Here is an 18,854-nt window from a genome sequence, read left to right on the forward strand (position 1 = left end):
GGACAATGGGCGTGAATTTTTGCTTAAGGCGCCTTTGGAAACACCCTCGCGTTCCCTCAGCGAGGACCCAGCCTCCCGCGCGGTGCCTAGTGGGGGTTGTAGTTCGCCCGCGGAGCCGGTCCTGCTGAGCTCGAGCCAGGCTGGGAGGCGAGAGCGAGATCTCCGTGAGCGCCTGTGGGGAGGTCTTCTTAACATCCAGGTCGAACTTTCCCGAGTTAGTTTTGAAACTTTCCCTTCCTGGCGGCGACTCGAGGATCTATAGTGACGGAAAAATGCAAATCAGTAAGAGGAAGCTTTGCTCCTCTCTCCTGGCTCCCTGGAACCCCGCTGCCCGCGTTCAAATTCGTCTCCGCCATCCAGTGGTTGTGTGACCTTGAAGAAGTAATTCATCTGTAGACCTCAGGTGGTTTTTTTTAATCTGTAAAATAGGGATAGAATAGTACCCGCCTCGTCGGGTCATTTCAAGACTCAGTGAGTTACTGCTAAGGCCCATAGAAGAGCGCCTTTCCTGTAGTAAGTGCTCAATTAAATATTAGCATTGATACCTTTCTCCCCCAAAAAAATAATAATGATGATTGAGAGAAGTTAGTAGTAACAGCAGGTGTGCGCTACACTGTGAGCTTTTGATTACGGGCAGGGACCGCCCTGTCCTCAGCCGGGTCGGACCTGCCCCTCCCCCACCGTCTCAGCACCGCCCCCTCCTGGCCTCCGTGAGCGCTCGTCGGGCGGTGGTTTCCCATCATCCAGACTCGCTACTAAGTGGCAGCCCAGCATCCTGCAGGTGCAGACTCAGGCCAAGGCTGGTGAGTTGGGTGACCTGGGCCTGGTAGGGGAAACACAAGTATCTTTTGTTACCCGATCTCTAAATCACCTGCATATCCTAGGCACCTGTTACACACGCCTATTATTTCTCCTTGCTAGTTCCAGAACAGAAGGACGGTAAGTGAGACAGCTTGGCCGGAGCATGGCAGTCATTTCAAGCCCCTGGCACGAGCACTGTAGGAAGGGTTTCGATGTGTGGGCAACCTCTAGGGCCGTTTCCTACTCTGAAGCAAGAAAGTCACCGCCACCCACCATCCCTGTGCATCCCTTTGAATATATGAATGGATCGAATATGTGGATTCCTTGTGGATGAAAGAGGCTCCTGGGCTGAACTGTTGGTTTTCAGTGTGTGTGAGGTCTGACCCTCCTGACATAATCCACAGTATCCCCCGCCCACCCACTCTTCTGTTGGAGATGACTAGACCATGGGGGGGGGGGGGGAGACAGCTGTGCTGTAAATGTAATCATTTTAACGTGACTCCCTCTAGATCCAAGGAAGCCAGTAGTTATGAACATTTTTAGAGCAAACGCTTATTTTACCATAGTCTGGGAGAAGGGTGTTTTTCCTAACTCTGCTGGAACAGCAGTTTCCGAGACCTCAACTTTCCAAACCCTGGATCAGCCATATTTCTTTTCTTTCTCTGGCCACCGCGCCTGTTCACTCATTCAGCTACCGCTGTGTTACTTGCACTGCTTTTTGCTGCTTCCCTTAAATGTAACGACTAGAAGACTCAGTTTCATAACCTGCAATGACTTCTCAGAGTACTGACTGGAGGTGAGTCCCAGGAACACTTTCCCAGCCCCGATTTGCATATGCATTTATCCATATATGCACATATTCCAGGTGTCCCAACTGTAGCCACTCCTTTGTCAGGAAATACCTTTCGACGTTAGTGAAAACCTGCAAAACGCATCTCCACCCCTGGCGGTCTCCTTGTTTTCTTGTTTCAGATGTATACACATAGTTTTGGTATTTGGCAAAACATGTTTTTGTTATCTTTAAAGGAATACTACCACCCCAAGGCAGGGAGAGGAAGGTAAAGATTTCCAGTAAGACCTTACCCCTGGAGTGGTGTTCTTCACCCCTCCTGTTGTTGCATTCCAGTTGCTCACACGTGACTCCGAATAAATCTCTAAGCCTTTCAGATCCACCTGTTTTTTATTCCGTTTATAAGTGTTTGTCACTTTTACAGGAAAAAAAAAAAAATCACATATCAAAATTGGTTTGAGGGGTCCCGACCAGTATGGCTCAGATGGTGGGGCATCATCCCATGAACCTAAAGGTTGCTGGTTTGATGCCCACTCAGGGCACACGCCCGGGTTGCTGGCATGATCCCCAGTAGTCAGCATGCAGGAGGCAGCTGATTAATGTTTCTTTCTTACATCGATGTTTCTTTCTCTCCCTCTCCTTTCCTCTATCTCTATTAAAAAAAAAAAAAAGTCTTTAAGAAAAAATTGGTTTGGAGTATTGAAAAATTATATAATAAAGTAAGAGAAGAAATATAGGTCCTAAAGAGATTGTTTTCACATTTACTTTATTGTGTAGTTATTACAGAAACCCTGGAGGGGGGAAGCAGACATGTTTCCATGGGGTTTTATAATATTTAAAAGATACCTGTAGGGTCCAGAGTGGTACTGTGAAGTGTACACATTCCAGTTCACAGATCTATTTTTCAACCAATGCTAGGATGCAGGAGAAAATGATGTTCAGTCTTCACTGGAGAGGGAAGGTGGTATTTGAGAAAGTACGAAGGGATAGGCAAAACCACAATGAGATATCACTTCCCATCCACTAGGGTGGCAATAATAAAAAGTAAGTGCTAGTGGGGGTGGGGAGAAATTGGAACTCTCCTACATTGCTGGTAGGAACACTGTAAAACCTTACAGCCACTGTAGAAGACAGTTTGGCGGTTGCAAAGGTTTAAAGCTAGAATTACCATATGGCCAGTAATTCCACTCCTAGGCCTGTACCTTGTACACAAATGTTCATAGCAGCACAACCACAATAATTAAAAGATGGAAACCACCCAAATGTCTATCAATGGATGAGTGGTTAAAATATGGTATGTTCATACAGTGGAATATTATGTAGCAATAAAAAGGAATGAAATACTATCTGTGCTACAATATGGGTCAACCTTGGAAACATTATTCTAAGTTAAAGAAACCAGTGACAAAATAGCATATCTGATTCCGTGTGGTTTTTTTTTGAAATGTCTAGAATGGCAAATGTGTATGGATAGAAAGATTCACAGTTGCCTAGGGCTGAGGAACATGGGAGAGGGAATGGAAGGGTGATAGCTAAGAAAAAAAAACCTGGAATTTCTTTTTGAGGTGGTGAAGATGTTTTAAAATTGTGATTATAGGTGCACATATCTGAGTATACTAAAAACTATTGGATTGGTCACTTTAAATGAATGAATTATAAATAAGTGAATTATATCTCAATAAAGCTGTCAAAAATATTTTAAAAGAGTGATGGGAAACATTCTTTTCAAGTATTGTAAATACACACACACACACACACACACACACACACTTCAGTGTTCCTAGGGAAAGCATCAAGCAATATGGCTTAAATTTATTTATTTATCTAAATGTTTTTATTGGTTTTAGAGAGAAGAAGGAAGGGAGGGAGGGAGAGAGAAACATTGATGTGAGAGAGGAACATAGATCAGTTCCCTCTCGCATGTACCCCGACCGAGTCTGGTTTTGTTGCTTTTCTGGGTGTGGAGCTGAAATACAACTGAGGCCTAGATGTTATCTCTAGGGAGGAAAGGTCAGGGGGTCCAAACTGCAAGACCAAACAAGGATAGGCTAAGGGAGAAAAGGTCACCCTGGGGGTGAGGTGCCATCCTACATTTTTCCTTTGCTAGGCACCCAGGGCTTTTTGCCCTGGTGACCTTCTGTACCTGGCCCATCCTCCTTGCCCTGCTCATGTCTGTCTAACTGCCTACCACATTTCCAATAAAGAAGAATCTATCTAATTAATTATTTAAAATAAAAGTCTGTGGATGTCAGAAATACTCAAACCTGTAAGAATTTTTATGAGTTCATTTGAGCAAAACTGACAGCAATTACCAGGAAGCAAAATCTCAAGGGATTGAGAAAATGGTCCAGAAAATGTCAGTTTTACACCTTATTTTATACATTACAATCAAAGGAGGCATAAAGGGGTTACATGAAATCCTTTGGTGATAGATTAGGGAGGTGGGAGAAACAAAGCAGGGAAACTTCTGAGATTGGATGAAAGTAAAATGATAGACACATCTTTTACATAGGTGGGTACAAGATTGTTAACAGCCCGGCCAGGCATGGCTCAGGGTTAAACATCAACCTAGGATCCAGGGGATCAGGGTTCGATTCCTGGTCAGGACACATGCCCAGGTTGCAGGCTAGGCAGCTGACTGATGATTCTCTCATCATTGATGTTTCTATCTCTCTCTCTCTCCCTCTCCCTTCCTCTCTCTGAAATCAATAAAGACATATAAAAAAAAAAAAATTGTTAACAGTCAACAATTAACCTAATAACAATAACAATGAGATTTATGGTCTCAGCCTGGTGCATTGGTTGTGCCCTGAGGAGTCTGGAAAAAGGGGAGTCACCTTGACATTTCAAAGGAATGTTATCATAGATGCAAAAGATAATAGACTGGGTTAGTTAAAGTAAAAATTGACTTTTGTCAAGGAAGGTTTTTGCCTAGGACAGGACTACTTGCCATAAACTTCTTTTATTTAAAAAATTCTAATTTTAGCCCTAGCCGGTTTGGCTCAGTGGTTAGAGAGTTGGCTTGCAGACTGAAGGGTCCGTGGTTCGATTCTGCCCAAGGGCACGTACCTAGGTTGCAGGCTCCATACCCGGCCCTCGGGGCACATTCAGAGGCAACCAATTGATTTGTCTCTCTCACAACGATGTTTCTCTCTCCCTTCCACTCTCTCTGAAAAGCAATGGAAAAGATATCCTTGGGTGAGGATTTTTTTTTTTTTTAAGTTTTAATTTCAGACCATCCTTTATGGTTATTTTAGGTCTCGGAGTTTGCAAGGCCTCGATGCAGGCCTTCCGTGAACTTGTCAAGTTAGCATGTGGCCCCTTTTCGTACACACATAGTAGGTTCCCAACTTCACATTTTTCTGGACTTTTCATATTTCCAAAAATGGTACTGTACTTATTGTGTTTGTTGTTGTTTTATTGATTCGAGAGAGAGAAACATTGATTTATTGTTCCACTTATTTATGCATTCATTGGTTGATTCTTGTGTGTGGCCCTGACCAGGGATCAAACCAACAACCTTGGCATATTGGGAGCATGCTCTAAACCAACTGAGCTATCTGGCCAGGGCTGGGCTTGTATTTGAATGTATTAAGTTATTATATTGTTGTATTATACAATATGTTGTGTTGCCCTGCCCAGTATCACTTCCTTTAGGCACTCCTAAATAAATCCATTTTCTTTCCCAGAATTTGATTTTGAAAGACACACCCTAGGAGGAAAGGTGATGCTAGCTGAGTCATTTGCAAGTCCATGGCTTCCCAAGGATAAGATCTCTGAAACTGGAATGGTTTCTGTCCTCTCCAAGGATTCGTTGTTCATCATATATATATCTTTATTGATTTCATAGAGAGGAAGGGAGAGGGCGAGAGAGAGAGAGATAGAAACATCAATGATGAGAGAGTCATTGACTGGTCGCCTCCTGCATGCCTCTGACTGGGGATCAAGCCCACAATATGGTACAATGTGCCCTGACCAGGAGTTGAACTGTGATCTTCTGGATCCTAGGTCAATGCTCAACCTCTGAGTCACACCCAGCCAGGCTCATCTTTTATTTCAATGTTGGCTGCTCTCCAGAATCTCAAATAAAGTCTTTCATATTGCTTAAGTTAATGTCAGTTTCCACTGCTTTCTACATAAGAACTTCAACATGAGACAGTCTAGGCAGTGCTCTGCTTTGGTTCTCTAGAAACATTATAGAAAAGAAGTGAGCCTGTTAGCTCACTGAAAAGTCAAAGAAAGGGGAGCTTGGAGACAGGTTCAAGGGGTAAGCCTGAACAGCATGAGAAGAGATATGAAAACTATGAAGGAACTTAAGAATAACATAGCAGAAATAAAGACTACATTGGAAGGGATAAACAGCAGATTACAGGAAGCTGAGGATCGGATCAGCAAATTAGAAGACAGGGTAGAAAAAAGCATTCAATCAGAGATCCAAAAAGAAAAAACAAAAAACAGGAGGAGAGTTTAAGAAAAAACAATTAAAAAACAGGAGGAACTGTGGGACATTGTGAAAAATAATACATCATAGGAGTGCCAGAAGGGGAAGAAAGTGACCAGTGGCAGAAAACTTCCCTAACCTGGTCAAGGAAAAAGTCACACAAGTTCAGGAGGCACGGCGAGTCCCAAGCAAGAAAAATCCAGAGGCCCACACCCAGACACATCATAATGAAAATGCCAAAGATTAAAGACAAAGAGAGAATCTTAAAGGCAGCAAGAGAAAAGCAATTTGTTACCTACAAAGGAGCCCGCATAAGGCTGTCAGCTGATTTCTCATCAGAAACTCTACAGACCAGAAGGGAATGGCATGAAGATTCAAGGTAATGAAAAGCAAGGATCTGAAACCAAAACTATCCAGCAAGACTATCATTCAAAATAGATGGTGAAATAAAGAGCTTCCCAGACAAAAAAAAAAAAAAAAGGCTGAGGGAGTTTATCACCACCAAACCAGCACTGCAGGAAATGTTAAAGGGACTGCTGTAATCAGAAGCAGAATGCTTGGTAAGGCTCCCCTGTGGGGCTGTCCAGTCGAGGGCTTTTGTTTGCTGGGGTTTTTTTATTGCTGCTTTGATTTCATTGGTTGCTGTTGGACTATTCCGGTTTTCTGATTCTTCCTGATTCAGTTTTACAAGATCTCACTCATATGTGGAATCTAATGAACAAAATAAACTGATGAACAAAGTAGAATCAGACATAGAAGCATGGAACAGAGTGAGGGATCTCAGAGGGAAGCTGGAGGTGGGGGAGTGGGAGAGGAGAGATTAATCAAAGAACTTAAATGCATAACCCATGGACATAGGCAATAGGTGGTGATAGGGGAGGGGTGGATGCGGGATCAATTGGGGGGAAAAGGGGACATCTGTAATAAAGTGGTACCTCAGTTTTCGAATGTCATTCGTTCTGGAAGACCGTTGGAGTTCTGAAACGTCAGAAAACTGAGGGATCAACAGCCGACAGCTGGGCCTCAGGATCTAGCCCTCAGCGGAAGCCATGTGGCAGGTTCCACTTCTGAGGTGTGTTCGAAAACCGAAGCATTTCTTTCTGGGTTTACAGCATTCACAAACGGAAATGTTCACCAATGGAGACGTTCAAAAACCGAGATGCTGCTGTACTTTCAACAGTAAAGATAAATTTTTTTTAAATCTAAAAAAAATAGTATATGATTGTCTAACCACATGCTGTACACCTGAAACTAATATAAAATAATATTGAATGTAAACTCTAATTGAAAAATAAAATTTAAAAAAATAAATAAAACTTCTAGAAAATTGGAATCATGAAGGAAAGTGTGGTTGTGTATAATGGATGTAAATAATTTAAGAAAATAGTAGACACATTTGCTTGCATTTGATAGGGACAGCAGTTCATGTTTACCATCCTGGCTCAGGATGTTTAGCTCGTGTTCTGGGTCACACATGACTGCCTGCCTTACTCTTTAAGACAGCACATTAATTTACTGCATTGATGATGACATGCCAGTAGGATCCAGAAAGCAGGGAATAGCAGGCACCCAAGATGCTATGGATTTACAGCACATATTTATAGCACGTGAAAATAAAAATCTACAAAAATACAAGATCCTGCCACATGACAGAAGTTATGCCTTTAGTAGGTTAGAGTGTCAATATATTTTCACCCAAGTCACATGAAAGATATTCCATCTTTTGCCCAGAATGACAGAGAAGGTGGTACAATACTTGCTGAGCCTCTTTGAATTCTGGAGGTAAAATTTATAATTTCCTGTTATTCTGCCCTAATACACTTGCCAAGCGGCTGAGCAAGCTGCCAGCTCTGATTTGTGCCGAGAGCAAAAAGGTTCTTCAGCTGGTCCAAACTGCAATGCAAACAGTTCTGGTGCTTGGTCCGGTGCCTCAGCAGATTCCAAGCTGCTCAGAGAATCTGAGCCGACTCGGATGCTCTAAGAAGTCTGCTGCAAGTCCCAGCAGGAAAATCACAGTGCAGGGCCCGAAGATTTTCAAAGAAGATTAAACCTCTTTTAGCAAGCCACTCTTTTTCTTTAAAGAAACCACCTGCTCAGCTCACAAAGTTCAGCCTCGCTTCTTTTATAATGTGTGAGTTCAGTGGCACAAATATCCATGCAAGCAGCACTTTACTTGTGTAAGGACCACTTTAGTTACATGCCCCAAATATTCATGAGTAATTTTTCATTTTTTATGTTTAAGCATTTAAAATTTTTCAGTGATTTCTTCGTTGACCTATTTATTTTCAGTTTCCAAATGATTGCTATTTTTTGTTCATTTTAGCTTTTATTATTGTTTTCTAAATTTAATTGTGTTCAGATCAGAAAAGGTGGTCTTTATCAGGCCAATGGTAAAACTGGTTGAGACTTATAATTAATACATCATCTGTTTTCATAAATGCCTTGTTTTTTCACAACTGTTGGGTGTAGGGCTGTACAGGGTGCAGGATTATAGCTTATTAATTGTGTTGTTTAAATCTTCTATTCCTTACTTTTTGCTTGTTCAATTGTTTGACCTTTCAATTACTGGGAAAAGTGCATGAGACTCTTTCCCTGTGATGATAGAATGACCACTGTATCATTTTTGTAGTTTTGCCAAAATTCACTGTATTGGTTTTGAAGGTATGATATTAGGTTCATAAAAATTGGAACTATTATATCCTCTTGGTGAATTAACTGCTTTGCCATGATATAGTATATATTAAGTCATGATACAGGCGCTCTTTATACCTGCTCATTCTTTCGTGCATTTTAACAATTAAGTACATTTACATTGATTATAATTACTGATCTGATTTGTTTCTGCTGAATTATTTTATGTTTTCTATCTTTCTGACTTTTTCTAATTTTTTTCTCTCTTTTCTTCCATTATTAGAAATTTTATTATGGGTTTGTTTCTTATTTTTCTTCTTCACTGGATTGGAAGATATAGATGTCTATCTATTTGGGGCTTTTCTTGAAGTTCTAATATCTATACTTAACAATACCAAAAAACGGTATTCTTCTCCCAATGACTGCGTCTTTCCTTGCTACCTAATGTAACCACTAAGCCAAACTTAACACTATTGTTTAGTGTCTTTTTTTTTGTTTTGAGCTTTCTATAAAAGAGTATTTATTCTTTTATGTATGGCTTCTTCTGTTCAATATTATAGTTGTGAAATTCTGCCACATTGATGTGAGTGGTAGCTGTGGATGTTCATTTTCATTGCTGAATATTTGCTTATCTGTTGTACTATTAAGGGAAATTTCAGTTATTTTGAGTCTTTGGCTACATGCAAGTAGTGCCGCTATGAACATTCTTGTATAAGATTCTTCGTGCGTGAATATGCCAAGAGTAAAATTGCTGGGTCATAAGGCACGCACAGATCCAACTTCCAAAGACAGGGCCTAAACGTTTTCCAAGTGCTTAGACCACTTCACATGCCGATCAGCAATGTATGAGCCTTCCTGGCGCTTCACATCCTTACCAGCTCCCTGGTATTTTTATTTCTTTCTTTTATCATCCCACAAAGTGTGTAATGGTATTGAATTATGACTTTAATCTACATTTTGCTGATCACTAGTGATGAAATATGTTTTCATATGTTCAGTGATCATTTGGATAGCTTCTCACATGAAGGGCCTGTTGAAGTCTCTTGCCCACTTTTTTTTTTTTTTTTTAATATATCTTTATTGATTTCAGAGAGAGGAAGGGAGAGGGAGAGAGAGAGAAACATCAATGATGAGAGAGTCATGGATTGGCTGCCTCCTGCACGCCCCCTGACTGGGAATCAAACCCCAATCTCCTGGATCCTAGGGCGATGCTCCACCGCTGAGTCACGCCTGGCTGGGCAACGGATTTAATTTTTAAAAATTCTTTCCCTCCAGCCCTCCTTCCATTTCTCAGCCTCCTGGTCATGTCCCATCGTACTGTTATTAGCGGCTCCCTAGAGATTGCAGCATTCGTCCTACACTCAGAGCCTGTGACTTGGTACTTTTGTCTTCCTCCGAAACAACGCAGGTAGCATTTTCCTCCTTTTGATCTGTATGGTATTGTTGTCATGCTTTAAAATTTTCTATATGTTTCAAACCCACAAGATACTATTATTAGTTTAGGAAATCAATATGGATTGGTTTAACTCAAATATTTACCATCTTCATTGCTCTGTGTTCCTTCTTGCATTTCCCGTCTTCTGTCTGAGATTATATTTTATATATTTTTCCTTTGCTCTTTAAAAATCTTAGGGGCCCTGCAGCACTGGGAAGAAGCGGTCGTCTTCGAGTGCAGGAGCCCTGGTGTTTGGAGTGGGAGTGGGCGCAGGGGTGAGCGCTAAAAGAAGACCGATCGGTCTACACCTGCTTTCAACACCTGCTTTGCCTGACCAGCTGGGCTCCTCGCTGCCTAATCCTGTCCTGAGACCCCAGCTGCCTGGCTCGGGCGTCCATGGTGATCTGCCCAAGGCGGTGCGGGGCAGAAGCTAAGTTAGGATTTGACAGCTCTGGTCTGGCTCTCTGGGCCCCAGGCTGAGGCCTCGCTGGCCATCCCCTCGGGCTGCGTGGTCCATTCCCTCACACACACCTGAGAATCCTCTATCTGTACCTGCGTCTCTCACAGTTTTATGTTGGGTCCTTGGGGAGACAGAGCCAGCACCTGTGCTGGTTGCCCTCTGATCAGGAGCCAGGGGTCTCCTCTCCACCCACATTTTCTAGGCTCTTTTCTCTTCTCTAGCTTTAAAGATAAACTTGTTTGTCATAGTGAATCTCTTTAGTGAGCAGAACTTTGGAAGATGCAGTCATTTGAAGCTCAGTCTGATGTGGGCTCTTGGAAAGAGGGCTTTGTGGAAAGAAGACCAAACACACCTCCACTCCTCACTCTAGAGGACATATTTCCTTTCTTTTTACTTGGTTCCCTTTTTTAAAAAAACACACATAATAGACACTTGATAAATATATGTAGGCTTGATTTAGATCAACATCTAGCTCTCATTATGAGATGTTTTCCAATGAACTGATTAAACTATAATGGAAAGTGTTGCCTTTCTTTTCTTAATTTTAAGTCTGAGTGCCTAGAATTTCTGATGAAGGGTGTGTGCAAGTGTAGAACAAATTCCTTATGTGATTAGTCAAGCTACCCAACTTCAAGTAAGTTTTCCTTTTGTCTCTGTTCCTGGTAAACTGCATGGCCTACTTCTGTTTGGCTCAGATCAAGGTTGACCAACATGTTTGGCCAGGGAAAATTAGTAAATCCCTAAATAAATCAACTTGTTTGGGTAAAACAAATGAATATGACAGGAGCCAAGCAGAAACTTCTCCCGCAGCTTTCCTATGAATATGACACATGTCCAGTGTCTAAAGGTTTCTCCCACTACTGCAGGGAGCAGAGTTGTACCTGCCTCGGTGCACGTCAGAGGTCACGCAAGTTTAAGAGCCTGTGATATGCTGATGATTTGACTCAGAACTGAATGATGGACACATTCATGTTCCCTGGAGAGCATCTGATCTTAATCTGAAACCTGCCTCTAGTTCTGGTGAAACCCTGAGACAGAAAACAGAAATGCTCTCTTATCTGACATGTGAGAGAGAAATGAATGTATACCTTTCATTTTTAACAGCACTCTTTGGAAAGTACCTAGCTTAGCCCATGAAAGTAGGCATTTCTGCCATATGCATGTTGCTTTCATGTTTACTGAAAGCATAGTTTCTCTCCCTTGGTATTTCATAATGCATTATTTTGGTTTTCAGTGATGGGTAGGTACCTAAATAACAAGAATATTGTGGCTTTTGATGTTTCACATATAGTCTCAGAAATCTATACCTAGTTATTGATATTTGAGATTATTACTGGCAGCCAAAGTATGTTCTTGGACTGCAGTAGGGCTTTTATTATTTATTTATTTATTATTTTAAATTTATCTTTATTGTTGAAAGTATTACAGATGTCCCCTATTTTCCCCCATTGATCCCCTCCCCCCGTACCTCTCCCCCCAGGCCTTCACCACACTGCTATCTGTGTCCAAGGGTTATGCATATACGCATGTAAGTTTTTAGGTTAATCTCTCCCCACCCACCCACCCACCCATCCACCCTGCCTTCCCTCTGAGATCCCTCAGTCTGTTCCATGCTTCTATGTTTCTGGATCTATTTTGTTCATCGGTTTATTTTGTTCATTAGATTCCACATGTGAGTGAGATCATGTAACACTTGTCTTTCTCTGACTGGCTTTTCTCGCTTAACATAATACTCTCCAGGTCCATCCATGCTGTCTCCAAGGGTAAGGGATCCTTCCTTTTTACAGCTGCATAGTATTCCATGGTGTAAATGTCCGAGAAGGTGCCTGATACAATTTCAGTCTTCTTGAATTTGTAGAGACTTGTATTGAGTCCTAACAGGTGGTCTATCATTGAGAATGTCCATGTGCACTTGAAGAGAATGCCTATTCTGCAGCTTTGGGGTGAAATGTTCTGTAAATGTCAATTAAATCCATCTGATCAAGTGTGTCATTTAGAGTCACTGTTTCCTTGTTGATTTTTGTCTGGAAGATCTGTGTTGCTGTCGATCTCTCCTTTAAAGTCCTCCAGAAGTTTGTTTTTTTCCAGCCTGTGTGAGTCTTTTGATCTGAGGTGGGTCTCTTGCAGGTGGCATATAATCGAGTCTTGTTTTCTTATCTATTCAGCTACCAATAGGGTCCAGTATTTAGAGGCAGCACTGTGGGGCAAAATAACACCCTTTGGGGAGTCAAATGGGCCTGGGTTTGAGCACTGGCTCTGCCACCACGTTACAACTTCATGCTCTCAGCCACAGCACTTCATCTCTCTGTTTCCTCACCTGTATATGATGGTAATTGAGATAATGTATGGAAAGTGTCTCATACATAAGAGATGCTTACATGGTAGTTGCAATGAGCCATTAAGTTATAACATTCACTTAATGGGCATTTATTTATTAATATCGTGTGCTAATTTCCAGGAAAAGATAAAATATAAATGTTTTCTCTGTCTCTCAAACATGTATATCTCCATATATAGAAAATCTGTTACATATATACATATTGGATTAATATATATGATTAAATATCTCATGTACCTCCCACATAACTCTGAAAATTAGAAATTGGAGAGTCAACTGAATGGCATTCCACTTCTCTTTTGTGAGAGTTTAAATTGTTCCATATCCTTGGAATGACCATAATATTCATTGAATATAAATAGAAATTTTATATACCTACATCTTCCACATTTACTAGTTCAGAAATGCATCTTATTTCATCACTTTTATTTATGTCCTTGGCTTCAGCATTTTTATTATAAATTTTAAAGATATATGAAATAAATTATTTAAGACCTGTTTTTAAAATTTTTAAGAAAGAATACTTTCAATATTTTAATAAAATTAGCATAATATTGCTATATCAGATCACAACTTGATAAAGATAGCAACAAAAAGAAAATCTTACAGCCAATCTCACTAATAAATGTCACTACAAAAATTGTAAATAAAATTATGTTCACTGGAGCCCAGCAATACATACAAATAATTCGTAAATAGCAGGTGGAGTACATTGTGGGAATGATGCAAATATTAAGAATTCAGTAAATGTAGTTCACCGATTTGTATGTAAAAAGCATATGATCTGTGGCGAGTGGCTTTGCCATGTGTCAACTTGGCTGGGCTGAACCAAGTTCCACTGAATTTCTTTCCCTTAACTATAGCATGAGGCAGTGGACGTGATGAAAATATTAACAACTACGAACAATTTGTACCTAGATAAGCAACGGCAACTCTTTTACCTCACCGACAGCAGTAATAAAATGCTATCAACTTTAAGACAATTGGATTTCAAAGGTGTTAAAATGTCAAAAAGATGTGCATCGAATAACCAATGAGATATTGCAGACAGCATGCCAAATTGCTGAGGAAAGGGTGGGGTCATCAGTACAATCAATATATCTGACAATATTAAAGCATTTCTTTTTGACAAAATAAAAACATATACAAAGTCACAAGGCTTTATTTTTAAAGCAATTATTTTTAAAACGTGACAAAGAGTAATTTACTTTACCATAAAAATAATTCTTGTAAATTAAAAAATAAAATGATCAATATTTAAGAAAAATTGGCACAAGATATAACCAGGTAGATCTCTGCAAAGGAGATGTAAATGGACAGTGACAGCTTAGTCACCTTCACTCCTAATTATAGAAACACAAATTAGAACAAAATATTATTTACACTTGTCAGATTGACAAAAAATTTTAAGTTTGATAACACCCGATGTTGCTAAGGGTAAGGAAAACAAACACATTTATATATTAATATTGGCGGGAGTACAAATGGCACATCACTTTTGAGAGAAAGTGTCATGATATGATATACTAAATTTTAAAGTGTGCTCTTGCCTTTATAGAACTTAATTGATGTCCTCTGTAAAGTCCTCTAAAATAGAGCATTTGAACTCAAATTTATTGAGCATGTGCTTTTGTAATGAAACCAATCTAGATGAAGTCAGAGAAGGACTAGGTAGCCCTAAATCTATTTACTTCAGGGTTTTCTTTAAGGCCCATTTATAACTCCATGTAGGTACTTACTTATGTGGTTCTGGCCAATCATGAGAAAACTGCACATTAAGTGCTGCCTGGAGATATGGGGACACCAGGGAGCTTGGAGCCAGGCAGACCTGTGAGCCCTTCTTATTTCTAGCACTTACTTGCTCTGGGACTTGGGTAAGACATTTAAGGCTTGGAAAATAGGTAGAAAAATATCTACTTCACAGAACTGCAGCGAGAACCAAATGAGATAACACATATAAAGCTTCTATGACGTTACCTGACACACAGTATATACTCAATAAATGCTGTTACCACTTTATTATCAGCTCACAGTCTTAGCTTTTGACCCATTTGAAAATGCTGTCATGCTCAGTTTAATAGGGCTCAGGAGAAAACGAAGCTTTTTGAATTCAGGAATTCGTCTGGAGGGCCTTTCTCGTTGCAGACAATTTGTTTGTTTTAATTCCTGCCAGAAAGTTCTCACCTCATATCTTCAGCCAGCACTCAAGGGCTGTTCCAGGCCTCCCTCTTGTCTGACAATGACTTTACGTCAGGACCACCATGTGCAAAAATCCATTGCATTTCATGATGCTTCAACTTCTTCGTAGCTGCCAACTGGACAGAAGGGACAGCTAATCCCAAAGAATGTCACACTTTGCTGGTGTTGGAATGTGTTGGTGGAACTCTAGTTGCATCTGTTCACAGCAGTCCCACGGGGACATTATGTTTGTGTTTGGGGGACTATCTGAGGAAAAGTCACTTACTGTCCTTTTGGAACTGAAAAATTCTGGGTCAAAATCAGCTACAGGGAAATATTTATTTATTCAAAAATATGGCTGGCCCAGCCTGGGTGGCTCAGCGGTTGAGCATCGACCTATGCACCAGGAGGTCTGGGTTCAGTTCCCGGTCAGGGCACATGCCCAGGGTTTCGGGCTCCATGCCCAGCAGGGGATGTGCAGGAGGCAGCTGATCAGTGACTCTCATCAACCTCCCTCTCCCTCCCTCTCTCTCTAAAAAAGTCAATAAAAACATATTTTGAAAATATATATATTTGTATCTTGCTTTGAAATAAGAGATTCTGATAGACTAGAGCCAGGTATAAAGAGTAGAGACGTGAATGGACTGGATATGCATATGTGTGTGTGTGTGTGTGTGTGTGTGTGTGTATTGCACATCTTTTGTTTAGTATCTGTTGTACCCACTGGAATATGGTAAATTAGGGCAGAGGCTTTGTCTATTTTATTCACCATGGTAACCCCGGGCCTAGAATAGTGCCAGGCATATATCGTTGCCCATCAATAAATTACAGGCAGCCCTTGCTCTGCACAGTAATGTGGGACCGTAAAATGCTGTGCAAAAACCAGGCAAAGCATTCTTTATAGCCAATGTGAAAAGTTACAGTTGTTCTGCGACCAATAACATCGATCATCAAAACATCAAAAAGCTCCATAATGTCAGTTATAAGTATAGAGGAAAATGAAAAAAAAAAACGCTAAAACTAATATTTAGTATACTGTAATTTAAAAATTAAAAACATGGGAAAATAAAGTGTTTTGTTTCTTTGCAAAGAATGTTGTCAAGTGGTTTGTGGTTCGTGGTTCGAACAGCGCTTGCCCCTCGTTGTGTGACTTTGGGCTGGAATGGGTATCTTCCACATCCTGGCAGACTGTCAAGTTGTCAGACTTCTTTCTAAGGCTGGATCAGCTTTCCACATTGTACCCTTTCCGCTTTCGGTGCGGTGAAATATCTCTGAGAGTTCCTTTAATGTGTCTTTTTTGCCAGCGTCAATTCCTCTGGGACATTTCACCCTCTGGTGACAGTCACGTCCCTTGTTTATGCTGAAAACATGGCCTTGATGTTTATAAACTAGCTCTGGCTGCGTATCTAGAGGCTCTTGAATGGCGGTCGGGTCAGCATTCCGTGGCGGCTAATTCTTAGTGGGTTTTTCCCCATTGATGGGAGAGGGGGAGAGAGAAACATCGATTTGTTGTTCTACTTATCTGTGCATTTATTGGTTGACTCTTGTTTGTGACCTGACCGGGGCTCGAACCCACAACCTTGGTGTATGCGGCCGGAGCTCTAACACCTGAGCCACCCAGCCAGGCCCTTTGGTGAACTCACTCCTATAGCTTCAGGGAGCGCCATTCAAATCTCACTTCCAGCTCTATCGCCTCTCTTGCTTTGCTGCACTTTTCTCTTTGTTGGCCCACGTCCTCGCCCAGTCATCCGTCTCTGTAAAACGTGTGGCTCTGTCACTGGGAGGCGGGCAACACACCGCACACTTGGCGGCCTGTGCGTGCGCCGAGGGCCAGGTCGCGGGGACCGACCTGCGCGGCCTCCCACGGGCTTCGGGCGAAGGGACGTGCCTGGCCTCTAATCACGACGCACGCCTGTTATTTCCTTTGCTCTGACTGGAGACCTAGCAGCAGAGTTCGTATTCTCTGTGCGCGCTCACAGTTCATATACTGGAGCGAGTGACGTTTGAACCAGGACGTTGAGGGACTAAGCTCCAGTAACTGAAATTTGTGCGTATTGGAACCAAGCAAAGTGAGGGCTGCCTGTAGTTGAATGAATAATAAATGGCCTCTTGACTATAGGGAAATAATTGTTCCACAGGTAGTAAGGACCATTTTACCAAGTTTATATATTCAAAGTAACTATTAGATAATAGGGTGAGCAAACTGGGCATGATTTGGACCCTCTGGAGCTTACATTTTACGGGAGGCTACAGGCAAATATGTAGTCACAATACAGAATGATAGCGCTGAAATGAGAAAAGTATAGGAAGCCATGAAAGCACACAGCAAGAACACTTAAGTCTTCTTGTAGTGGCCTGAGGAAAAAATCCCAGGAAATAACATGCTCATCGGGGTGCGGGAGGAACCGAATGAAGCGGGGTAGGAGTGTTGCAGGCAGACGCTCGGTTCAGAGATGAGAGGGACTCGAGAAACTTCATGGAACTGGAGGCATTTCGTGGCCCCAGCCACAGAGACAGGAGAAGGAAACTGTGAAGATCAGAAGGCCAATGAACTTATCTAGTTGAGAGGATCACAATGATAGGACTTTGATGAAAAATAAGAAATAGTCAATTATACCTCAATAAAATAAAATTTTAAAAAAGAAATAGTCAGCCCTAGCCAGTTTGGCTCAGTGGTTAAAGTGTTGGCCTTCGGACTGAAGGGTCCTGGGTTCAATTCCGACCAAAAGCACGTACCTCGGGCGCAGGCTCATTCCCAGGCCCCTGTCGGGGTGTCTGCAGGAGGCGACCAATCGATATTTCTCTCTCTCTCTCTCTCCCTCCCTCCCCCTCTCTGAAAAGCAATGGAAAAAATGTCCTTGAGGATTAACAAAACAAACAAAAATAAATAGTTAAATGGTTAGAATGTATGGAGGTGACGTAAGTGACAAATTTCCTCTTACAAAGGTCAGGGCACATGTTTTCTCCAAAATTTTCATTATAACTAACACAATAGTGAGTGACCTGCTAGCAGTTATCTCAGTGGGAGTTTAATAATTTGATCTGTAATAGAAAGTGAGTCACATCAATTGCCTTATGTAAAATTTAAAAATGATATAATTCCACAGAAAATTGTGGGATTTTCCCCCCCAACAGATCAAAGAAACGTTTTGTATTTAGACAAAAATCTTGCAGATCAATTTGGCTTTGAGGAAATCACCCAAATGTTCTGGTTATTTCTACATGTAGGAATGATTGTTCTTTTCTAACCTCATAGCCGTAACAAGAGTATTCTTACTATTTAAGTTCCTTGGGTGAAACATGGAATTATTTTCTCTTAACATCTACCACTTTTACTATAATAATAATCATCAGCTCTTAATAATGACTACAATTTTCATCTTCTCTTCTTCCTTATTCTCCATTAAAATAAATGTAATAAAACACAAGTAAATGAATTTTAAAAATCCATAAGCTTATAAGAATAAAGACTCTAGAGAGGGAGCTGGTAGCAGATAAGAAATTTCAACACATTTTTGGAATCTGCAAAGTGAATGTTAGAGTGTAACTGATTTAGCATGGTAGAGAAAGACACAACTAATAGTGTGTGCAAGGAGGTCCTGAACAAGCTGAGAGCTGAACCAGTCTTCAAATCTGCGGAGAGGCTCAGGTTCCCCCTGCCCCTCAAGCTATAAGAGGTAGAGGTAAACTGTAGAAGACATGGGCTCAGGAAGTAAGTACAGATGGGAAAGAAGGGCCCTTGGAGCTTAGGAGAGAGAAGGATATACACCTTGAGAGACA

Source organism: Miniopterus natalensis, chromosome 21, assembly GCF_054644295.1.
Source record: "Miniopterus natalensis isolate mMinNat1 chromosome 21, mMinNat1.hap1, whole genome shotgun sequence".
In the NCBI taxonomy this organism is placed as follows: Eukaryota; Metazoa; Chordata; class Mammalia; order Chiroptera; family Miniopteridae; genus Miniopterus; species Miniopterus natalensis.